The 24149-nt window shown below is 41.8% G+C and overlaps 1 long non-coding RNA gene across 2 annotated transcripts; it reads right to left on the reverse strand.

Annotated features, from left to right (window-relative positions):
• Positions 1 to 18730: 18730 nt before the first annotated feature.
• Positions 18731 to 24079, reverse strand: LOC103228099 (uncharacterized). Of its 2 annotated transcripts, none has more exons than XR_012090558.1 (2): positions 23732 to 24079; positions 18731 to 23098 (listed from the first exon to the last, which is right to left on the reverse strand). It is a non-coding gene; the product is annotated as an uncharacterized lncRNA (long non-coding RNA). The 2 variants fall into 2 exon arrangements; XR_005242032.2 differs by having other exon boundaries at positions 23370 to 24059.
• Positions 24080 to 24149: the final 70 nt, after the last annotated feature.

Raw genomic sequence — 24149 nt, forward strand, 5'->3', positions numbered from 1 at the left:
TACGCTTGACTAGCACTCACTCTCCCCTCTTCTCCAAGGTCTTCCTAATCTTCCTCTCCACCCTCTCCACAGTTCTGCTCCCCACTTTCCCAAATCACTTTGTTCCCACGACTGTTAGAGCTTACCAGAGACTGCTGGTTGTCCCCAAATATCCAGTTTCTCCTAGTTCTAGAACCTGCCATTTTTTGACGGGCACATGGCTGCCTAGGATAAAGATTACATTTCTCAACCTCCCTTATGGCCAAGTGGACTAAGTTCTGGCCAAAGAGATGTGCGTGGGTGATGTCCAGAGTGCAAGGAACCACTGTGCCAGGTGTCTCCTTTTCTTCTCTTTGCTGGTTAGAATGCACGTGTGATGGTGAGCTGTTTTCGGCCACAAGAAGGTAACACTTTAGGGATGCCTTAGGGACACCTTAGGGCAACCTTCGGGATGGTGGTGCGACATTAGAAAGAGCTGCTTCATAATCCTGGAGCTGCCATACCAACCCGAGATTTCTCATATCCAGACTGATGCCCAAGAAAGAAATTTCTTTCTTGTCCAAGATACTATGATTTTGTTTTGTTTTTGACAAATTTTAATTGTATACATTTATAGGGTACAATGTGGTGTTTTGATAACAATTGTGGAATGGTTAAATCAAACTAATTAATATATTCATCACCTCACTTATTTTTTGTGGTGAGTATACATTAAAATTTGCTTTCAGCAATTTTGAAATATACATTATTATTAACTATAGTCACCATCCTGTGCAATTTATCTCAAAAACTTATTCTTCCTGTCTAACTAAAACTTTGTACCCTTTGACCACATCTCCCCATTCCTTCCCCAGCCTCTGGCAACCAACCTTCTACTCTCTGCTTCTGTGAATTTGACTTTTTAGATTCTGCATATAAGTATCTTGGCAACTGTGAACTTACTTTTTTTATTTTTAAGACAGAGTCTCACTCTGTCACTCAGGCTAGAGTGCAGTGGCATGATCTCGGCTCACTGCAACCTCTGCCTCCTGGGTTCAAGCGATCTTCCTGCCTCAGACTCCCGAGTAGCTGGGATTACAGGCATGCACCACCATACCTGGTTACTTTTTGTATTTTTAGTGCAAGCATGGGTTCCACCATGTTAGCTAGGCTGGTCTTGAACTCCTGACCTCAAGCGATCCTCCCACCTTGGCCTCCCAAACAGCTGGGATTACAGGCATCAGCCACCGCACCCAGCCACGGCTATTGTGAATAGTGCTGTAATAAACATGGGAGTGCAGATATATCTTTTGCACATACTGACTTCATTTCCTCTGTATCTATACCCAGCAGTAGGATTGGTAGGTCATAGGGAGTTCTATTTTTAGTTTTTTGAGGAACTGCCATATTGTGTGTGTTTTTTTTTTTTGGTTTCTTTTTTTTTTTTTTTTTAGACAGAGTTTCACTCTTGTTGCCCAGGCTGGAGTGCAATGGTGTGATCTTGGCTCACCGCAACCCTGCCTCCCAGGTTCAAGCGGTTCTCCTGCTTCAGGCTCCCGAGTAGCTGGGATTACAGGCACCTACCACCACGCCTGGCTAATTTTTGTATTTTTAGTAGAGACAGGGTTTCACCACATTGGCCAGGCTGGTCTTGAACTCCTGACCTCAGGCGATCCGCCCACCTTGGCCTCCCAAAGTGCTGAGATTACAGGCGTGAGCCACTGTGCCTGGCCTGTCATATTGTTTTTCATAATGGTCATACTAATTTACATTCTCACCAACAATGTACAAGAGTTCCCTTTTCTCTTGTTGTCTGTTTGATAATAATCATTTGAACAGATGTGAGGTAATATACTATTGTGGTTTTTATTTGCGTTTCCCTGACGATTAGTGATGTTGACCATTTTCTCATATACCTGTTGGCCATTTGTATGTCTTCTTTTGAGAAATGTATATTCATGTCCTGTGTCTTTTTTTTTTTTTTTTCCAGACTGGGTCTCTCTCTGTCACCCAGGCTGCAGGATAGTGGCACAATTATGGTTCACTGCAGCCTCAGCCTCCCGAGTAGCTGGGACTACAGGTGCATGCCACCACGCCTGGCTAGTCATTTTATTATTTGTCGAGACAGAGTCTCGCTATGTTACCTAGGCTGGTCTCCAGCTGCTGGACTCAAGTTATCCTCCCTCCTCTGCCTCCCAAAGTGTTGAGATTACAGGTGTGTGAGCCACCTTCTTTGCTCATTTTTAATAGAGTCATTTATTCTTGCTATTGAGTTCCTTATACATTTTGAATATTAACCCTTATCAGATATATGGTTTGCAAATATTTTCTCCCATTCCATAGGCTATGTTTTCACTCTATTGTTTCCTTTGCTGTGCAGAAGCTTGTTAGTTTCATATCATCCCATTTGTCAATTTTTGCTTTTGTTGCCTATGCTTCTGGGATCAAATCTAAAAAAAGCATTGCCTAGACCAGTATCATGAAGCATTTCTACTATGTTTCTTCCAGTAGTTTTATAATTTCAGGTCTTACATTTAAGTCTTTACTCCATTTGGGTTGATTTTTATGTGGTATGATAGGATCCAACTTCCTTTTTCTACATGTGGATGTCCAATTGTGCCAGCACCCTTGTCCTTCCCCATTGTGTGCACTTGGCACTTTGTCAAAGTCAACCGACCATTTATGCATGGGTTTATTTCTGTTAAGACACTATTATTTTGAGATTAAATTACCACTGCTATATCTTAATTCCTAGAATCATCACACTACACGGTAGCGGTGTGTCCACATTTTTTTCTCCTGCGCCAAGATGGGAGCTCCTCCATGGCCCACAGCCTCAGCACAATGCCTGGCCATTAAGACTCAGAAGCAGTCTCTCACACATCCTGTTAGCCCTTCCGAGTTTCTTCTAATGGCCAGATATTTCACATATATTATTCGTGTCCTTCAACAAGTAATGACTGGATACCTATGTGCCAGGCCAGAAGCCAAGTGTGCATTTACAAATCTTCACAGGTACTCTGCAAAGTAAACACTACTCTACAAGTAGGAAAGTATGACTTGTCCCCCTCCCTCTACACTACCTGACTGGTACAACTCAAACCCTGGCTAAGTCTAACTCTCCTCCTGCCTCACTCTGCACCCCAGCAGTTAATGTTGCTGGGGAAATAGCAACCAGGTGACTGGTTTTACTTCAAAGTCAAGACCACAGGCTGACAGAGGTGTTTGGGAACCTGGGCACATTTATGGGTCAGGACACGCTCTTATTGTCTTAGTGGGGCTGTCTCAAGAAGATGTGGGTGGCAGACCTCAGCACAATGGTACCTGAGGAGGGCTGCCTTTTAGGCATCTTTCAGGGCCTATGGGATAGCATTAAATGCAAAAATACAAAATTACATTTTAATGATGTTCAGAAAAGAGGAGTAAGGCATAGCACCCCAAGATAGCCCCCCAGAGGTGGGCCTACTCCAAGATGACAGAATCACACCCTCTCCTGTCCCTTCCTGTTCCATCTTCACTCTCAGTTGATGGTGAGCTTGCCTCTTCTTTCACAAGAAATTAGAGCAATCTGAAGAGAATTCCCTCATCTTGCTGCCACTAAATCTACAGGCATCTGCCCCCATATATTCTGCTGTCCTGTTCCAACACACCAGCTTCAAGGGCTCCTTCAAGGGTCAACCCCTCCATTTGTAAACCGGTCCCCATTTCTTCCTGCCTATGAAATTCTTCATGTCTTAGCATAATCCTCCTCTTTCATTGCACCAGTTTTCACCCTGTAGTGGATTATTTCCATCAGCATTGACAGACATGCTGTCATTTGTCCTATCTTTTAAGATCCTCTAGCAACTTCCTGTGCTCTCCAGCTCTTACCCCAATTCTCTGCTCCTCTCTACGCCAAATCCTTTAAAGAGCTGTCCATATAGGTCATAGCTGCTTCCTCATCCCGTTCTCTACTGAACCCTCTCTACTCAGGCTTCACCCCATCATCTTCCGAAATTGGCTTTGTTAAAGTCATTAATAAGCTTGATGTGGCCAAACTCAGTGGTCAATTTTCAGACCTCGAGTTATTTAACTCCAAAAGTAACACATGATCAAGAGGTCAAATGTAACCCACAAATGTGTTTTGTTTGGACAACACAGTGTTTGTTTTTAGTTTGAATTCATTGCCAGCATTAGAAATCAGAATATTCACATGAAAATCTAGATGCCAGGTTTCTTTGGAAAAATCTGAAAGTCTAAGCCCACATTCCTACCTGGCAGTAGACAGGCAGTGAGTCATGGCTGACTCTGGAGACAGGACATGGGGTTTCCAGTTTGCCAGAGTCCCCACCACTCAGAACTGGCACATTCAGCTTGCTTCACTTATTTATGTCACTTTCCTGGCACCTAGAGGCATTTGCATTTGTAAACTCTAGAGTAAGACTTAAAACTCACAAATTATGAGCACCTATATTTCCTGCTTTATGAAGGAAGACAAAACAGTGGGAGAGAATGCAGTTTGTGTGTATAAAGCGGCAGCGATGAGAAGCAGTGAACCTCAGCAATGGCCAAGTTTCTGGTTCTAGACGTCCTAAGGATCCAGCAGCATTCCCATCCATCCTGCAGTTCAGCTGTTCAACCAATCCTTGAAGGCCATTAGTTTCCATATATCTTTCCTCTTACACTGATTTTCTACTTGATCTTCTATCTTTAGACCAGTGATACAGTTTTTAATTGCTAGCTTATTTAACCCTTGCACTGATTCACTGATTGTTCCACTGTTCATGTTGGTTGTCTGGTTTTGCCCACCTGAGCTGAACTCCTGGAAGGCAGATACAAGTTGACACCATGGTTCATCAAAAACAGCTCTGGTGGTACAAGTCATTGAGTCATTCATTTATCTCTCAATATAGGAATATAAAGATTTTCTTTTTCTTTTTTTTTCTTTTTTCTTTTTGTTTGATACAGAGTCTTGCTCTGTTGCCCAGGCTGGAGTGCAGTGGCACGGTCTCAGCTCACTACAACTGCTGCTTCCCAGGTTCAAGCCTCTCGACTAGCTGGGACTACAGGCGTGCACCACCATGCCTGGATAATTTTTGTATTTTTAGTAGAGCCAAGGTTTCGCCAGGCTGGTCTCGAACTCCTGACCTCAGGTGATCCACCAGCCTTGGCCTCCCAAAGTGCTGGCATTAGAGGTGTGAGCCACTGCACCCAGCCAAGATTTTCTAATATGTATAATTTCTAAACCAACAGTATTTTATTTTTTATGAGACACAGTCTCACTCTATTGCCCAGGCTGGAGTGCAATGGTGCAATCTCAGCTCACTGCAACCTCCGCCTCCTGGGTTCAAGTGATTCTTGTGCCTCAGCTTCCCAAGTAGCTGGGATGACAGGCGCATGCCACCATGCCCAGCTAATTTTTGTATTTTTAGTAGAAACAGGTTTTGCCATGTTGGCCAGGCTAGTCTTGAACTCTTGGGCTGAAGTGGTCTGTCCACCTCAGCCTCTCAAAGTGTTGGGATTACAGGCATGAGCCACCATGCCCAGCCAACCAATAGTATTTAACTATATGTTGCAAAATACATAAAATCATATACGTGACTAGATCATAGTCAAGTGCACTGTGAGTAAGCTCATAGTAATGGTTTTCTTTTGTAGAAATCAGATTGAGCTCTCATTTGTCCTTTAAAGTGGTTTCCTGAAAAGGGAATGAAGGTGGTACAGAGGCCCAAGGGACTGCTTGCACATATAACTGTCACCCATAACAGACATCCCTGCAGGAAAAAACTATTATTGAGACTAGCTGTTCTAGAAGCCCAGAGTCCACCCTATGATCATTATATACTTTTGTATAATGAGAATGGAATACGTGTAAAATACACCTTACAATTCCCTTCAAGCTGTACCAAACTGAAACCTGGACATTAATATGAGTATTATATACTGGTATTACAGGCTGAATTTTGCCCCCATAATATTCATATGTTGAAGCCTTAACCCTTAGTATCTCAGAATGTGATTGTATTTTGGAGATAGGGTTTAAAGGAGTGACTAAGTTAAAATGAGGCTATTAGTGTGGGTCCTAATTTCATATGACTAGTGTCCCTATAAGAAGGGGAAATTTGGACACCACAGAGAGGCACCAGGGGCACATGTGCACAGAGGGAAGACCATGTGAAAAGGTAGCAAGAGGGTCATCTGCAAGCCACAGACAGGCCTCAGAGGAAACCAACCCCACAGACACCTTGATCATAGATTTTGAGCCTCCAGAACTGTAAGAAAATACCCCAGCCCTAGCAAACAAATATAACCTGGGTTAAATATGAGTACACTCAAGAGCAATTCATATACAGCCACCATTTACCCCTGCACGGAACAGCCCAGGCTATTTCTGCATTCGCCACATTAGCCCGTGGCAGCTATCACTTCTTACTGCTAGTGATGTCTTCCTCGGCTAACGTCCTGTCCCTATTACTAAACTGACATTGCCTGAAAAGATAGATATCCACAAAAGTTAAAACTGTAACGTTAGTGACATCAGTGAAATTAGCAGAGTAATGACCTCTGATAATTCTCTCCTCCATAAAAGCAACATGAACACTTTGGGAAGCCGTGGCAGGCAGATCATGAGGTCAGGAGATTAAGACCACCCTGGCTAACATGGTGAAACCCCGTCTCTACTAAAAATATAAAAAATTATCCAGGCGTGGTGGCAGGCGCCTGTAGTCCCAGCTACTCGGGAGGCTGAGGCAGGAGAATGGCGTGAACCCGGGAGGCAGAGCTTGCAGTGAGCTGAGATGCGCCACTACACTCCAGCCTAGGTGAGAGAGCAAGACTCCGTCTCAAAAAAAAAAAAAAAAAAAAAAAAAAAAAGCTACATGAAGACTAGCAAAAATGGTCAAAATCACATATTCAGAACTCTGAAAAGTAACCAAAGGCTTGCAGCAGTCTAGGAGCATCTATTCTGGAAAAACATTTGAGCCATGATGAAAACTGTGAGCTTTGTCCTGCTTTATCCTCTCCCTCTCCCTGTTTCCTAGTTCTGCAGTTACCTTGAATACCAGCAGCCTGGCAGTCTCTAGAGGAAGCAGAATAGGGTCAGAGTTCCTTCAATGCTCTATTCCAACAGAAGTCCTATTATTTGACTTGTCTGGAAGTTCTCTGGAAGATCCCACTTGCAAGGCTGTCTTTATTTGACTTGAGTTGAAACTCAGAGCTCACCCAGCACAAAAAGCGTTTCCCCGGGGACATTTCTCAAAAACATTGAGAGGGAATTGTTTAATTTCACAACTGCCTGAGGCAGTGAGTAATATTTGGGACCATTAATAGGTTACCCAAAAGGATTTTTTTTTTTTAAACTGGGAAATGGGCATCCACAGGGGCTTGGAAAAGCTCCAAAATATTCCTGTGAATCTAGAAGGCCATTTGTACTGGTAGAGCACATATTTATGCCCATGGCTGTGCACATGGTTGGGATAACCTGAGCACACCCTAAACTCTAACATCAGGCTGACCTGGAGGATCTACACCAGCAGGAAGTGAAGGCTAAGGCAGAGTTGTCAACTGCATGCTGAGTGTTGAACACATACACAGAGCCTCTCAGCAAATATTAAGAGACCTATTGGTTTCAAGTATTTCAGGAAATCTGTCTAATCATTAGCTGACATTACGCTATTAAAACAGAGACTTCAGCAGCCACACAGAACAAAGAATACAGTTTACAGAATTTGTGCAGGTAAGTTACTAAACAAACAAACAAATAACAAACAGCAACAAAAATATACCCTGGGGATGGGGGGGAAATCTGATTTCCAAAGTTGACATACTATTTTATTAATGTCCAGTTTTGAGCAAAAAGTTATTAAACATGCAAAAAATAAATAAAAACCAAAAAAGTACAGCCCATACACAAGGAGAAAAAATCAACAGAATCAACAGAAATTATTCCTGAGAAAACCTAGGTGCTGGATTTATTAGGAAAAGATTTTTAAATCATCAATTTTAAATATGTACAAAGCATTAAAGTTAAACATGTCTACATATTAAAGGAAAGTATGAGAACACTATCTTATTAAATAAAGAATATCAAGAAAGAGTTATTTTAAAAATAGAAATTCTGGAATTAGGCCAGATGCAGTGGCTCACGCCTGTAATCCCAGCACTTTGGGAGGCCGAGGTGGGCAAATCACCTGAGGTCGAGAGTTCGAGACCAGCCTGACCAACATGGAGAAACCCCATCTCTACTAAAAATACAAAATTAGCTGGGTGTGATGGCACATACCTGTAATTCCAGCTATTTGGGAGGCTGAGGCAGGAGAATCGCTTGAACCTGGGAGGCAGAGGTTGCAGTGAGCTGAGATCATGCCATTGCACTCCAGCCTGGGCAACAAGAGAGAAACTGTCAGAAATTCTGGAGTTAAAAAATTATAATAACTGAAATGAAAAATTCACTAAAGGGGTTCAACAGCAGATTTTCAGCAGTCAGAAGAAAGAAAAACAGGCCAGGAGCAGTGGTTCACACCTGTAATCCCAGCACTTTGGGAGGCTGAGGTGGGTGGATCACTTGAGATCAGGAGTTCAAGATCAGCCTGACCAACACGGTAAAAGCCCGTCTCTACTAAAAAAAAAAATACAAAATTAGCCAGGCATCGTGGTGCACACTTGTAATCCCAGCTACTTGGGAGGCTGAGGCAGGAGAATTGCTTGAACTCGGGAGATGGAGGTTGCAGTGAGCCGAGATCACACCATTGCACTCCAGCCTAGGCAACAAAAGTGAAACTCTGTGAAAGAGAGAAAGAAAGGAAGAAAGAGAGAGAGAGAGAGAGAGGAAGGAAGGAAGGAAGGAAGGAAGGAAGGAAGGAAGGAAGGAAGGCAGGCAGGAAGGAAGGGCTTCAGTATAAGCCAATTGATAGTACTCATTATGAAAAAACGACAGAAAAATGAATGAAGAAAAATGAATGAGTCAAAGGAGAATCCACAGGGGAAATTCGAAAATAATTTGAGGGCCGGGCGTGGTGGCTCACACCTGTAATCCCAGCACTTTGGGAGGCCGAGGTGGGCAGATCACCTGGGGTCAGGAGTTCAAGAGCAGCCTGGTCAACATGGTGAAACCCCGTCTCTACTAAAAATACAAAAATTAGCCAGGTGTGGTGGCATGAGCCTGTCATCCCAGGTACTCAGGAGGCGGAGGCAGGAGAATCGTTTGAACTCAGGACGTGGAGGTTGCAGTGAGCCGAGATTGCACTGTTGCATTCCAGCCTGCACAACATGAGTGAAACTCTGTCTAAAAAAAAAAGAAAATAAGAAAATAACTTGAGATGAATAAAACAAAAATACAACATACCAAAATGTATAGGTGCAATCAAAGCAGAGCTTAAAGAAAAAGTTATAGCTATAAATGCCTGCATTAAAAATGAAGAAATATTTCAAGTCAATAATTTCACCTTCTACCTTAAGAAACTAGAAATGTAAGAGCAAACTAAACTCAAAGCAAGCAGAAGGAAATAAATAATAAATATTAGAGTGAAAATAAAATAAAAATAGAAAAATAGAGAAAATCAACAGAATCAAAAATTTTATTCTTTGAAAAGATTAACAAGATTGAAAAATCTTTAGTTAGATTGATTAAGAACTAAAAAGTCTCAAATGGGTAAAACCAGTAATGAAACAGGGACATAATTACAAACTTTACAGAAATAAAAAAGATTATAAACTAATACTATGAACAACTGTACACCAAAAAAATACATAACCTATATGAAATGGAAAAATTCCTAGAAAGACAGAAACTACTAAAACTAACCCAAGAAAATGGAAAATGAATGCATGTATTATAAGAGATTAATTTAGTAATAAAAAAATCCCACCAATGGAAATTTAGGTCCAAAGTCTTCATTAGTGAATTCAATAAAGTGTTTAAAGAATTAATATCAGTACTTCAAAAACTTTTCATAAAAAAAAAAAAGGTTAAGAAAACACTCTCAACACTTTATGAGGTCAGTGTTACACTGATATCCAAAGAAAAAAAGTCACTACAGGCCGATATTGCTAATGAATATAGATGCAAAGATCCTCAGCAAGGAAACTCATTATCATTGCAAAACAGTCAGAAAAAACAAGTTGACAAAATTCAACAGCGCTTCAAGATACAAATACTCAAAAACCTAGGACTAGAAGGGGAATTCCTTAACCTTAAAATGATATCTATAAAAAGCCTACAGCTAAAATCATACTTAATGGCAAAAGACTAAAATCTTTCCCAGTAAGAACAGGAACCAGTAAGGATGTTTACTCTCACCATGTCTGTTGAAGTTTGTATTGGTGGTGCTAGCTGGACAGTTAGGCAAGAAAGATAAATAAAAAGAATAAAAGATTGGGAGGCTGAGGTGGGCGATCACCTGAGGTTAGGAGTTCAAGACCAGCCTGGCCAACGTAGTGAAACCCTGTCTCTATTAAAAATACAAAAATTAGCCAGGCGTGGTGGCACGTGCCTGTAGTCCCAGCTACTCAGAAGGCTGAGGCAGGAGAATCCCTTGAACCTGGGAGGTGGAGGTTGCAGTGAGCCAAGATCATGCCACTGCACTCCAGCCTGGGCGACAAGAGCGAGACTCCATCTCAAAAAAAAAAAAAAGAAATAAAACAAATAAAGAGGCACACAGATTGGAAAGGAAGACTCAAAACTATCTCTATTTGTAGACATAATCTCATACATAGAAAATTCTAAGGAATCTACATAAAAGCAATTAGAACTAATAAACATGTTCTGCCAGGTTGCAGGATATAAGATTAGTATACAAAAATAAATTATATTTCTATAAACTATCAATAAACAATCTGAAATTTAAATTAAGAAAGCAATTCCATTTATAATACCATGAAAACAGAATACTTAGGAATAAATTCAATAAAAGAAGTATAAAACTTCTTTTGGACCCTGAAAACTATAAAACATAATTGAAAGAAATTAAGAAGACCTAAATAAATACAGAAAGACATCCATGTTCATGGATTAGAACACTTAACATTGTTAGAATGGCAATATTCATTAATTACCACAAAAATTCCAGCTGGCTTCTTTGCAGAAATTGAAAACCTGAACCTAAAATTCATATGGAATTCAAGGGACCCAGAATAGCCAAAATAATCTCAGAACAGAGTTGGAAGACTCATACTTTTGAATTTCAAAACATAGTGCATAGGTACAATAATCAAGACTATGTGGTACTGACATAAAGACAGACAGACGTATAAGTCAACAGAATAGAAGTGAGAATCCAGAAATAAATCCATACATTTATGGTCAACTGATTTTAGACAAGGATGCCAAGACAATTCAATGAGGGAAAGAATAGTTTTTTCAACAATTCTCACTGGGACAGCTAGACATTCGTATGTAAAAGAATGAAGATGGACCCCCACCTCACACCACACACAAAAATTAAAATGAATCAAAGATCTATATGTAAGAGCTAAAACTATAAACTTCTAGAGGACAACATAGGTGTAAATCTTAACTTTGGCTTAGGCAATAATCGCCTAGATATGACACCTAAGGCACAAGCAACAAAAGAAAAAATAAATCAGATTTCTTCAAAATTAAAAGCTTTTGTGCTTCCAAGGTTACCCTTAAGAAAGTGAAAAGATGGCTGGGCACGGTGGCTCATGCCTGTAATCCCAGCACTTTGGGAGGCCAAGGCGGGTGGTTCATGAGGTCAAGAGTTCAAGACCAGCCTGGCCAACATGGTGAAACCCCATCTCTACTAAAAATACAAAAATTAGCTGGGCATGTTAAAAAAAAAAAAAAAAGGAAAAAGAAACTAAAAAGATAATCTTCAGAATGGGAGAAAATATTTACAAATCACATATCTGTTAAGGGACTTTATATTTAGAATATATAAAGAATTCTTACAACTCAATATAAAAAGACAAATAGCTCAATTTAAAAATCAACAAAGGATTTGAATATTCTCCAAACAAAATATACAAATGACCAATAAACATACAAAAATATGTCTAACATCATTAGTTTTGCATCATTAGTAAAACACAAATCAAAACCTCAGTGAGTTACCACTTCACATCCACTAAACTGGTTATAATAAGAAAACAGACAGTGACAAGTATTGTCGAGGATATGGAGAAACTGGAACCCTTTTACATTGCTGGTGGGAATGTAAAATGGTGCAGTTGCTTTCGAACACGGTTGGCAGTTCCTCAAAAAGTCAAACATAGATTTACCTTACGACCCAGTAATTCCACTCCTACACATATCAGAGAATTGAAAGCAAATAATTCACACAAAAACTTGTGTGTGCATGTTCATACCGACATTATTCATAATACCTAAAAAGTGGAAGCAAACCCTGAAAGGATAAGTGCCATGTGCCATTCTATAGTGCATACGATGGCATATTATGCAGCCACAAAAAACAGTGAAATGCTGATACATGCTACACCATGAATGAACCTTGAAAACATTATGCTAAGTGAAAAACGACCACATATTATGAGATTCCATTTGTCTGGGACGTTCAGAAAATGAAAATGCATAGAAAGAATGTAGATTAGTGGTTGCCAGAAAATTGGGATGGGAGGAGAAAGAATGGATAGTGACTACTGATGGATATGGGGTTTATCTTGGGTTGATCAAAAAATTTTGAAATTAGATAGTGATGATGTTTGTACAAAAGAGTGAATAGCCAGGTGCGGTGGCTCATGCCTGTAATCCTAGCACTTTGGGAGGCCAAGGCGGGTGGATCACAAGGTCAGGAGATCGAGACCATCCTGGCTAGCACGGTGAAACTCCATCTCTATAAAGATACAAAAAATAAGCCGGGCGTGGTGGCAGGCGCCTGTAGTCCCAGCTACTCAGGAGGCTGAGGCAGGAGAATGGCATGAACCTGGGAGGTGGAGCTTGCAGTGAGCCGAGATCGTGCCACTGCACTCCAGCCCAGGAGACGAGCGAGACCCCATCTCAAAAAAAAAAAAAAAAAAAAAAAAAAGTGTGACTATATTAAAAGCCACTGAATTGTGCACTTTTGGTGAATTTGATGGTATTCAAATTATTTCTCAGAAAATAGTCTATACATACATTCAACTGTGCCTCTATGAAGCAAATAGGTTCTGAAATAATTTTTTCAAGAGTAAAGGGTATGAGCCCTGGGAAGCTACAGAGCATCTCCTTTGACTTCCTCTCAGCTGTACTCTTGATAGCTGAGGTTGCCATTAAGCTGAGCAAGGAGTACTGAATATCTTATGAGAATAATGTTAGTTACCACACACAGCCTAGTGACCTGGCTCAGACATAGTGACAATAAATGTCTCCCCAAATCTAAATGCCCAAGACCACAGACAACCACTGCAAATTTTGGCAAAACCTATCATGAAAGCCTATCGAAAATGGGGTTTGTGATTTATCAAATTTCTTTTAAAGTATCTAAAATTGATAGTTTTGAAGTAAACAACTTTATGAGGACTCTTAGCCTTTAGAGAGATGTTCCAATGTTGCAAAAACATCCTACAGTAAGAGACAGCAGACTACTAATGCTCTATGAGGCCAAGGCGATTGGAGCAAATGAGCCTGAAGTCCTTCCAGAATAATAAGCATTTATCATAGTATTACCACTATTTAATTTCACAGGAAAAAAAATCCAAGAAACAGTCCCTTTGTACCTTGACAGGTCCCTAGAAGAAACTTCTGCCACCACATTCAGACCATATCTACTTCGTAAATAAACAAACCATGTGGTTCCAAAGCTTGTCAATAGGACACATTTCACAATTGCTATATTTGATTCAAATTATTTGGAGTTAAAATACACTCCAGACTGTTTACTTTTCTGCCCCTTTCCTAGAGGGTAAGAATAGTAAATGAGACAGCTGGTCATATTCTCAGCTCTGGGGTTCTGGTAAGCATTTTACACGGCGGTGGGTGGGAGCCGGGGATGTGTGGTTGGAGACAGTTTTTCAAAATGAAATGGTCTATCCTCCCTCACAGCTCCCTGCCCTCTGCCATTGCAGGATTACAGTAATTCTGTATCCTACGACTAGTTACTTTTAAAATGCCACAGCGAAGTATCCCCAAAGGGTATGGTTCCCATTTGTTCATGTTACTTAATGGCTAAAAATCCTTGGGCAAATTCCTGAACCTAGGTTATAAGGTTCCTTTGTAGAATGGGGTTAATAACAGGACCTTCTGGCCAGGCACAGTGGCTCACACCTGTAATCCCAGCACTTTGGGAGGCGGAGACGGGTGGATCACTGGAGGTTCGGTGTTTGAGATCAGCCTGGCCAGCATGACGAAACCCCATCTCTACTAAAAATACAAAGATTAGCCAGGTGTGGTGGCATGCGCCTGTAGTCCCAGCTGCTTAGGAGGCTGAGATGGGAGAATTGCTTGAAGCCAGGTGGCAGAGGTTGCAGTGAGCTGAAATCATGACACTGCACTCCAGCCTGGGCGACAGAGTGAGACTCCACCTAAAAAAAAAAAAAAAAAAAAATTACAGGACCTTTTTCACAGTGCCAGTCTGAGAATAGTCAGTGAGTGCATGTGGAGCGGGATTGCTGGCACATTCCCCAGTGTGCCATGTGCATTGCTGTCTGTGTGGCTGGCCCCCTGGAGCTGTGCAGCTGGCGTGGCCACAGAAAGGTCCAACCTAACAACACACATGGTACCCAGCAGTCAAGTGGTAGTAGTCACTTTTTTTTGCAAGAAAGGTGGACTTCCCTCTGAGTGCCACAAAGAGGCTTGGGTTAACAATATAAAGGCAATTAGCAAAGTTGAGCTTTCTGGACCAGGCTTTTATTGGTGCTTTTATATGTGCTATTTAATTTACTCTTCATATCCCCAAAAGGATATTATTACCTCCTTTTGACAGATTAGAAAACTGAGACCCAAAGATTTTATTTTTTTATTTTTTTGAGACTCAGTCTTGCTCTGTCGCCCAGACTGGAGTGCAGTGGTGTGATCTCGGCTCACTGCAACCTCCACCTCCCAGGTTCAAGCAATTCTCCTGCCTTAGCCTCCTGAGTAGCTGGGATTACAGGCATGTGCCACCACACCCGGCTAATTTTTGTATTTTTAGTAGAAACGGGGTTTCAACATGTTGGCCAAGCTGGTCTTGAACTCCTGACCTCATGATTCGCCCACTTTGGTTTCCCAAAGAGCTAGGATTACAGGCATAAGCCACTGTACTTGGCCTAAGATTCAGAGATTTTAAATGAGTAAAGTTATATCACTATTAAATATGCAAGCCAGAAAGGATTGTGAGTCAGCTGGACTCCAAATCCATTGCTGTTCCCACAATGGTGGGAATGTGTGCTCACCCAGTGATGCAGGATTTTTCTCAGCCCCTTTGCTGGACTTGTGGAAGGTGCACCCCCTCTAATTGGCTGACCCCACTCAACCCCTGGTGGGAGGGACCATGTGAGTGAGCGAGTGTAGGTCCTGGCCAGATGCTCCAGGCACCAACACAAGAGCAAGCTCTATGTGAGGTCACAGCCTGACCAGGTGGGTCATCTTAAGGGGAACGTGGCAACGCCCAGGTGAGGGTGCCTGTGACCCCGAAGCCCCAGAGGGGGCATTACAGTGCTCCTTTAGTTTTGCCATCCATTGACTGGGGTGTGTGAGCAGCTCAGCCCCTTGCCCCATTGTGTGGAGCAGCTGCCCTCCACTAGTGAAGGCAAAGGGCTGCTGTGATAGCTTTTCTGGGTACTCGCATTTGGTGAGTCCGGAGCTCTTGTCCAGCATCCAAGAAGAATGAGGTCAGGTGGACAACTGAAGGATGGAGAATTTAATTGAGCGATGAAAACGGCTCTCAGCAGAGAGAGGGGAGCTGGAGAGGGGACAGGAAGGGCAGGTCGTCTTCCCTGAAGTCAGGCCATCTCATCTCTACCAACTGAGTCTTAGGTCTTTATAGGCACAAGATGGGGAGTGCAGGCTGATTGGTTTGTGAGTATGCAAAAAAAGGTTAAAACGAAGACATCACTCGAATGTAGGCATGACAGTGTAAAAAACCAATTAGGAAAGGGTAGGTATGTGTAAAATAGGTGAAGGATGATGATCAATCAGAGGAAAGTACGCCAAACAGAAAGACAAGTTCTCAATCCAGTCCAAGGATTTAACTTGTAACTTGGCTTTCAGTCTTCCAGCTGTCTTTGGCTTGGAGGTGGGGTTTCACTGGGTGCCCGTCCCTATCTGTCAGGGCACATGGCTGCCTCCTGTCGCTATCACCAGCAGGTATTCCTCCTTCTTATGGAAACAGCACATCAATTTTCCATGATAGAGCTACCCCTCCCACATTCTCAATCCATGTGATTTGGGTAAGGCTAGTCTCAGGCCTGGCAAGTTCATTCTATCTTATACAGTCACAGAGATGTTTCAGGGGTGAACACTTACCCAATAAAACTCAGTCTCAGGACTTTTCTAAGAACTGTGGAAAGATGAAACTGCTCTTTCTGTTGAACTTGAAACTATGAAGCCTGGGACTTCTGAGGCTCCCTCCAAGGAGGAAGCCCATATATGAAAGAAAGCAAAGAGGTGTAGAGAAATTGAGTCTGACAACAGTTTTTGAGCCTTGCCTAAATCCACCTTTGCCTAAAGCTAGATCTACCCTTTGACTTTTCAGTTACAGGAGCCAAAAAATTCCAGTATTTTTTTCTCAAGCATGTTCAAAGTAATTCTTTTGCAACGTACAATTGAAACAGCAGTTACAAAATTAACACAGCCAGTTTTTAAATTCACATAAGCACCAAGCATTGTCTACAGATGATCTGTTCACTATTGTTAATCCTGTGTGGTGGGAATACAAGTGTTCATTTTATTAATCTTTAAACTTTTCTGTACTTTTAACCTCATAAGAAGATCAGAAGAGGTAATGAAAACAGCACTGAAAAAAACAGATCAGTTTCCAGAACAGAAAAGGAAAAAAAATAAATTGTTCGGTATCTCTCAGATCTAAAACCTAATACCTGGATGAGTATCTGGTGTAATTCCCATGTTAACACCCTGTGCCACAGGTTTTCCTACTTGGGTTAAGCAGTGTAATGGTTAGTTTTGTGTCGAATTGGCTAGGCTAGAGTAACCAGTTACTCAGTCAAACACTAACTTAGGTGTTGCCTTGAAGATATTTTGTAGATGTCAATTACCTTAAAAAAGATTATTCTCAATAACATGGGTGGACCACATCCAATCAGTTGAAAGGCCTTAGCAAAATGGAGGTTTCCCTGAGGGAGAAGAAATTCTTCCTGTGGGCACCTGATTGGCTCCTGCCCAATTTCTCAGACTGTTGACCTACTGCATGAAATTTCAGATATGCCCAACCAGACTTCACAATCATATTATGTCAATTCCTTGAAATACATCTTTTTTTTCTCTCTCTCTCTTGTTCTATTTCTCTACCATATATATCTCTCTGATACATATACAGCCGGTCCTCCATATCTGTGGGCTCTGCATCTGCAGATTCGGCCAACTACGGTTTGAAAATATTTTTTAGGCCAGGCACACTGTCTCACGCTTGTAATCCCAGCACTTTGGGTGGCCCAGGCGGGTGGATCACCTGAGGTCTAGAATTCGAGACCAGCCTGGCCAACATGGTGAAATCCTGTTTCTACTAAAAATACAAAAACTAGACACGCATGGTGGCAGGTGCCTGTAATCCCAGCTACTTGGGAGTCTGAGTCAGGAGAATTGCTTGAACCTGGGAGGTAGAGACTGCAGTGAACTGAGATCATGCCACTGCACCCCAGCCTGAGCAACAGAGCAAGACTGTCTCAAAGAAAAAAAAAGTTTTTTTAAAAACCAATGAAAAATAACAAAACATAATATAAATACAAATACCTATTTACATAGCATTTACATTGTGTTAGATGTAAGTAATGATCATTTAAAGTATACAAAAGGATGTGTTTAAGTTACAACCAAATGCTACATCATTTTATATCAGGGACTTGAGCATCCGCAGATTTTGATATCTGCAGAGGATGGGGCTGCTAGGGTTGGGGGGTCCTGGAACCAAAACCCCACGGATACTAAGGGACGACTATATGCATCTCCTAGTGGTTCTGTTTGTGGTAGAACCTTGACTGACACAATCAGCCATGCCCTGGATGTTTCTTGGGTATTCTCTGATCCCTGGGGGGAAAAGCCTCCTGAATTCTTCCCTGGGAGTCAGGCTTCCACATGCCTGCCTGCCTGCCTTCCTTTCTTTTCTTCCTCCTGGAGGGCTTCTACCTCAGAAATCTGGAAGGCCTCTATCTCTGAAGGGCACCATTTTCCTTCATCTGTCTAGTTCGTCATGCATTTGCTACATATTAACAACTGTGATGAAGCCTAGTTTCTCCAACGATAGCTCTATTGCTAGCCTTACTCTTCTAGTCACAGGGAGCTATCTTTGTCCAATCCCAGAAGTTTACCATATTCCCTCCCCTTTCTCCTTTTCAAGTCCCACTTTCTCTTCACTACCTGTTAGACAGACTGAGAGCTGTCTCCCAATACCCATTCTCCCCTTGTTTCATGGCAGTAGCCAGCCCGTGACTTTACAGGATAAAGACTAGATTTTTCAAACTCCTTTTCAGGTAAGTGGGACTAGGTTACAGCCAAAGGAACAGAATCGATGCAATGTGTCCAACTTCCAAGTTGTGCATTAACAGAAAGGTAGTCCCACCTCTCCCTTTTTTTTCACCTTCCAAACGGCCAAAATGTAGACACGACGATGGGCCATACTGGATTTTGTGGGCCACAGCACCACCCAAAAGGGAGTGGAGAAATAAGAGACAGAAAGCTTCATACCTGTACTGCTACCTGGACTTCCATCTGGTTTATGATACTGATTTTTTTTTTTTTTTAATCTCTGAAGCAACAGTCAAAAATTTTTTTTTCTTTCTTTTTTTGAGATGGAGTCTTGCACTGTCATCCAGGCTGGAGTGCAGTGGCGCAATCTGAGCTCACTGCAACCTGTCTCCCAGGTTTAAGCAATTCTCCAGCCTCAGCCTCCTGAGTAGCTGGGATTACAGATGTGTGCCACCACACCTGGCTAATTTTTGGTCTCCAACTCTGACCTCATTATCTGCCCGCCTCAGCCTCCCAAAATGCTAGGGTTACAGGCATGAGCCACCATGCCTGGCCAACAGCTAAATTTATATCCTAACCAACACACCACCAAACTGGCCAAAAGAATAACCAGCTCCCCCAACCCACTGTCTTCCCCAACCTAATTATTATATCAGATTGTCTTGTTACCTGGCTGTTCCTCCTCCTTCCCACCCTTAAATATGGTTGACCCCCTCTCCCACCGTGTCTTTCCTTAAATCTGGTCTCTCTATGCTTTCTCCCTTGGAAATCTCATCTACTCTCATGGAAAATGACTTAACATGCTTCTAATTCTAACTCATCTCTGAGCACCAGGTCTGCTTATTGGACTTCTGATTGATCAATTGCTGGTACCTCAAACTCTGCATGTTTAAAATAGAACTCACTTTCCTCTCTCTCTCTCACACACACAAACACACACACTCACCATGGGGGTGAGTAGGCAACCTGTTCTCTTCTTGATTTCCTTATTTAGGTAAATGAAATAAAAGATGCCACCATCCTGCCAAGAACCCAGGCTTAAAACTACAGCAGAGGCCACAAATTCAAATGCTTAGAGACCAGGCAAGAGGCAAGGGACAAGTGGTAACTGTGGGGAGAGAAAGAGCTGCTGACCAATCTTAAAAAAGTAGCCACAACTTGCTGATCTCTGGCATGTAGGAATATTAGCCCAGTGTTGTTGGGTCTTCTGATCTTTCAAGAGAAGTAAAAAATCTAGATTTTATGTTTTATGTGATCTCTCTAGATTTTACAAACAAAACAAGAAGCCATCTTGAACTGGTCAAAATGTAAATCAAAAATTTAAAAACATATATATTTCTAAATAAATAACATATCATAAAATGACAATGTAACTTGTAGCAAAAATAATTTGACAGATCTAATGTGTCTAAATCATTTCTTGATTTTTGGAAGTTATGAATCTTTTGATGCAGTTGTCACTAGATCTTGACCCCGTATGGGGTAATGATTTGACATAGGAAGCAACATCCAATTGTTCCAGCAACTTCCTCATTAAATGGCTAATCATTAAATGAATTAAGTAGAGAATTTCCTTAACATCAATGATACTGTTTTTAGTGTGGAATCCTCAGTTTCTTATCAATAGCAATTAAACATTCTATAGACTTTATAATATAGTCTAAGAACATATAGAACTGATTCAATATCTCTGCTATTGACCAACTCACAAAAATCACTTATTGAAATATCTTTTAACTTACTGGCTTACTCACTATGTTCTGTTCACTCTCAATTCATGGAGCTTCACAAACCAGGAGGCTTTATGTCAAGATTTAACAAATTGAAAGGGCTTAAAAGTTTATTACATGTTTCACTGTTGTCATCAAATACATTGATTTATTAGAAAATTCAATAATTTTTCTCTTAGAATTGATACTTCACTTTTTTTTTAAACAGGATACCTATTTTTTCTTATCCATAATAACTTCCACTTGTTTCAAACTTCCCTTTGTTTACATATGTCCAACTGCTTTACAGTTTATTGAAATAATGTCAGCTCTAATAGCTAAAACATGTTTTCTTATAAAGCTAAAATAAATACTGCTAGGCACGGTGGCGCAAACCTATAATCCCAGCACTTTGGGAGGCTGAGGTGGGCAGATCACTTGAGGTCAGAGGTTTGAGATCAGCCTGGCCAACATGGTGAAACTCCATTTCTACTAAAAATACAAAAATTAGCCAGGTGTGGTGGCGCATGCCTGTAATTCCAGCTACTCGGGAGGTTGAGGTAGGAGAATCACTTAAACTTGGCAGATGGAGGTTGCAGTGAGCTGAGATCGCGCCACTGCACTCCAGTCTGGGCAACAGAGCGAGACTTCATCTCAGAACAAAAAAACTCTAAAATAAATACTGATGTCTCCATTAAACTATCATTTATTAAGGCCCAAACGCATTTGTGTCCACTACAGTGAACATACAGAACTGACTGACTTCCACCACAAGGGGTATAGCTCAGGGGTAGAGCATTTGAATGCAGAACTTACTGACTTCCACATTGCTTTTGCAGATCTAGCACTGCAGGCTTGTCCATCAAGGTTCAATTTGCATTACTTAATTTAGTTATTTCTGCTATTTATTTGGTGTGTGGTAGTAAATATAGTTTATCAAGAAAAACATGAGTTCTCTTATTGACTTATCCAAAATTGAATTTGATAACTTAGTGCCAAATTAAAACATCCACATTGTTTCTAAACTTTTGGCTGAAACTCCGTACTCTCTCTAGAATTGTATTAGCACTTTCTGTATAAAATCCAATGACAATCTTCTTATTTGGCACAATGTTACATCTTTATGGAACTATATCTCAAATATAATTCTTTCTTGTCTACTCACAATAAAGACAATACAGTGTACTAAATGTTTCCCAGTGTCATAAGATCAACAAAAACCATTATATTCAAAAACCTTTAAATTTGCATTTTAATTATTAAAACATACTCACATAAAAAAATGAAGCTTCTTAGATGATGACTTTAAATATACCTCTGATTTACATATTTTTCAAAAAGCTGTTTTCTCATTTGGGTACGTCCGGTGTTTAACAGGTGAGTCCACAAGAGAATGGCGGGTTCATATCAATATTAATCCCTTTGAAATTCTAGGAAATGTGTGTGAAATGCTCAATTACACTTAACTATACAGTGGTGCTAAAAATTCTGACAGTAGCTTCCAAATCTTTTTCTTTTTTCTTTTTTTTTTTTTTTGAGACAGAGTCTCACTCTGTTGCCCAGGCTGGAGTGCAGTGATGAGATCTCAGTTTACTGCAACCTCCACCCCCACAGGTTCTAGCCATTCTCATGTCTCAGCCTCCTGAGTAGTTGGGATTACTATAGATTTTATGTAATAAAGTTTATCTTATAAATAATAAATTTTATTTTGTGCTGATTCTTAAACAGTATCAAAAGAAGTTCCAGGCTGGGATTCATTATTATAATAAATTTCTTGTTTGTTCTTCTGCAGATATCAAGATTTACATTTATCATACTTAAAAGTATTGAAAATTCATCCAGATTTTTGTTGTCTCATTCTAGGTGGATATTTCTGATATTCCATAATAAAATCTTAAATATATAAATATAAAACACTGCATACCTATTTTCTGAAGAATTAATGTATGTGCTTACGATAGAAGTATTTTATTATTTTTTGAGACAGGGTCTCACTCTGTCGTCACCCAGGCTGAAGTGCAGTGGCAAGATCTCAGCTCACTGCAGCCTCGACCTCCCAGACTCAAGGGATCTTCCCACCTCAGCCTCTCCAGTAGCTGGGACTACAGGCATGCGCCACCATGCCTGGCTAATTCTTTTGGTATTTTTTTGTAGAGACAGGGTTTTGCCATGTTGCCCAGGCTGGTCTTGAACTCCTGGGCTCAAGTGATCCTCTTACCTCAGCCTCCCAAAGTGTGGGATTCCTGGTGTGAGCCACTGCACCCAGTCCAATAAAAGTATTTTAAACTAGTGACTCTCCTAAAGCAGTTAGTGTTTTAACACATGTAACTCGGCTGCAGTCCCTGCAGTGACAGGCCAGATTGTGTCATAATGTGGAAACAACAGGAGGCCTATTGTCAATGGTAATGACATCCTACAACTATTAACACAAACCAATGAGTTTATATTAAAATTTCTATTAATTGTAACATTTATTGTAATTACCATGATACTATTTACCCTCGAAATATTTCAACATTGTAACCATCAATATGGTGCAGGGTGCATAATGGCTAAATATCGAATCTAGTCTATATGCCGAACTTAGTCCAGGGGCTGCCAGTTTTAGCTTCAGGCCAAAACTCCAGAAGAGATCATCAGTGGGTCCTGGAAGTGAAGATGGGTTGCGTTTCAGACTCTGAATAAACAGTCAATGTCTTCTTTTTCCCCTTTTGGGTGGGGGATGGATATCAAGTGATGTCACACCTAGACCACTTCACTGAAGTTACCAGCCTGTTTCCAGTAGTCCTTTGATTTTTCCACCAGGGGGTTTGTATTCCAAAAAAGAGTTCCTGTCCTGTCCAACTTTCTGAGCCAAGGATTTACAAAACCTGGTTATCTGCTAGAAATGGGAGAGAATGGAAAAATCCAAATAGTTGACACCTAAATTAAAAAGCAAAAAAGCATCTTGCCACATAAGTACCTCCAACTCTACCTGTCCTGGTCCAGGTTTAGCCCCGTGAAACCTTGCCTGATCCCACAAGGCATGCCCACCTTCACCCCGCTAAACGCTCACAGCATGAAGTCTATTTCTCTTAGATGACATCATACCTACTGACTACAGATGCCTGAAAGTAAATTCCAACCCCCAGCCCCAGCATCCCTTGACCTACCCCTTATCCCCCTTTCCCACTCATCTTGGGCAATCACACCGCCATGCCTTGTCCACAACAGTCTCCTCAACCTGGAACACCCTTTTCCCTCATTCCTTCTCGCCAGAATCCATCAAGGCTCGGCACAAAGGTACTCTCCCAGGAGGCCTTCCTGAATTCTTCCGTGAGGCAGACTACTTCCCGAGCTGCCCCGGCCCTTCTCGGGCCAAGTCTCTCCAGAAACTCATCCCATTCGTTCTCAGACGGAAGGGATCCCACACCCACGACAGGCCTCCGGGTTTGCTTAATGACTCAACCAGCGAGGGTGCTCGGTAAGCCCCACCAGCACGCGCCCTACTCAGCAGGTAATGATTGAGACCTACGAGGTGACGGGCGCCGCGGTCGACGCTGGGACAAGGTCCCTGCTCCAAGTAGCTTACGTTCTATTCACTAACGTCAAAGAGCAGTGAGTGCTGTTACGCGTATGGGAGCCACCAGGGTCTCCGCCTGCCCTCAGGGCCACGCGCGCACTCGACGCTTCGCGCTTGCCTCAGTTTCTTCGTGGGACCGCACCGTCCCCGTCTCCAGAGACGTGACACACTCTCACCACGCGCTCTCGCGTTACCAAGTCTGCGAAGACGCACACCGCCAGTCCCAGCGTGCCCGGCGCGACGGCTGCTTCCCGACAGGCCCCAGGAACCCCGCTGCATGCCGGGGCTTGTGGTGTCGGCGTAAGCGGCGCGGCGCGGCGCGGCGAGGCGCCGCGGCCGGCGGACGCGCGTGGCAGGAAGCGGAAGCGAC

This window comes from Chlorocebus sabaeus, chromosome 22 (genome assembly GCF_047675955.1).
Source record: "Chlorocebus sabaeus isolate Y175 chromosome 22, mChlSab1.0.hap1, whole genome shotgun sequence".
NCBI classification, from domain to species: Eukaryota; Metazoa; Chordata; class Mammalia; order Primates; family Cercopithecidae; genus Chlorocebus; species Chlorocebus sabaeus.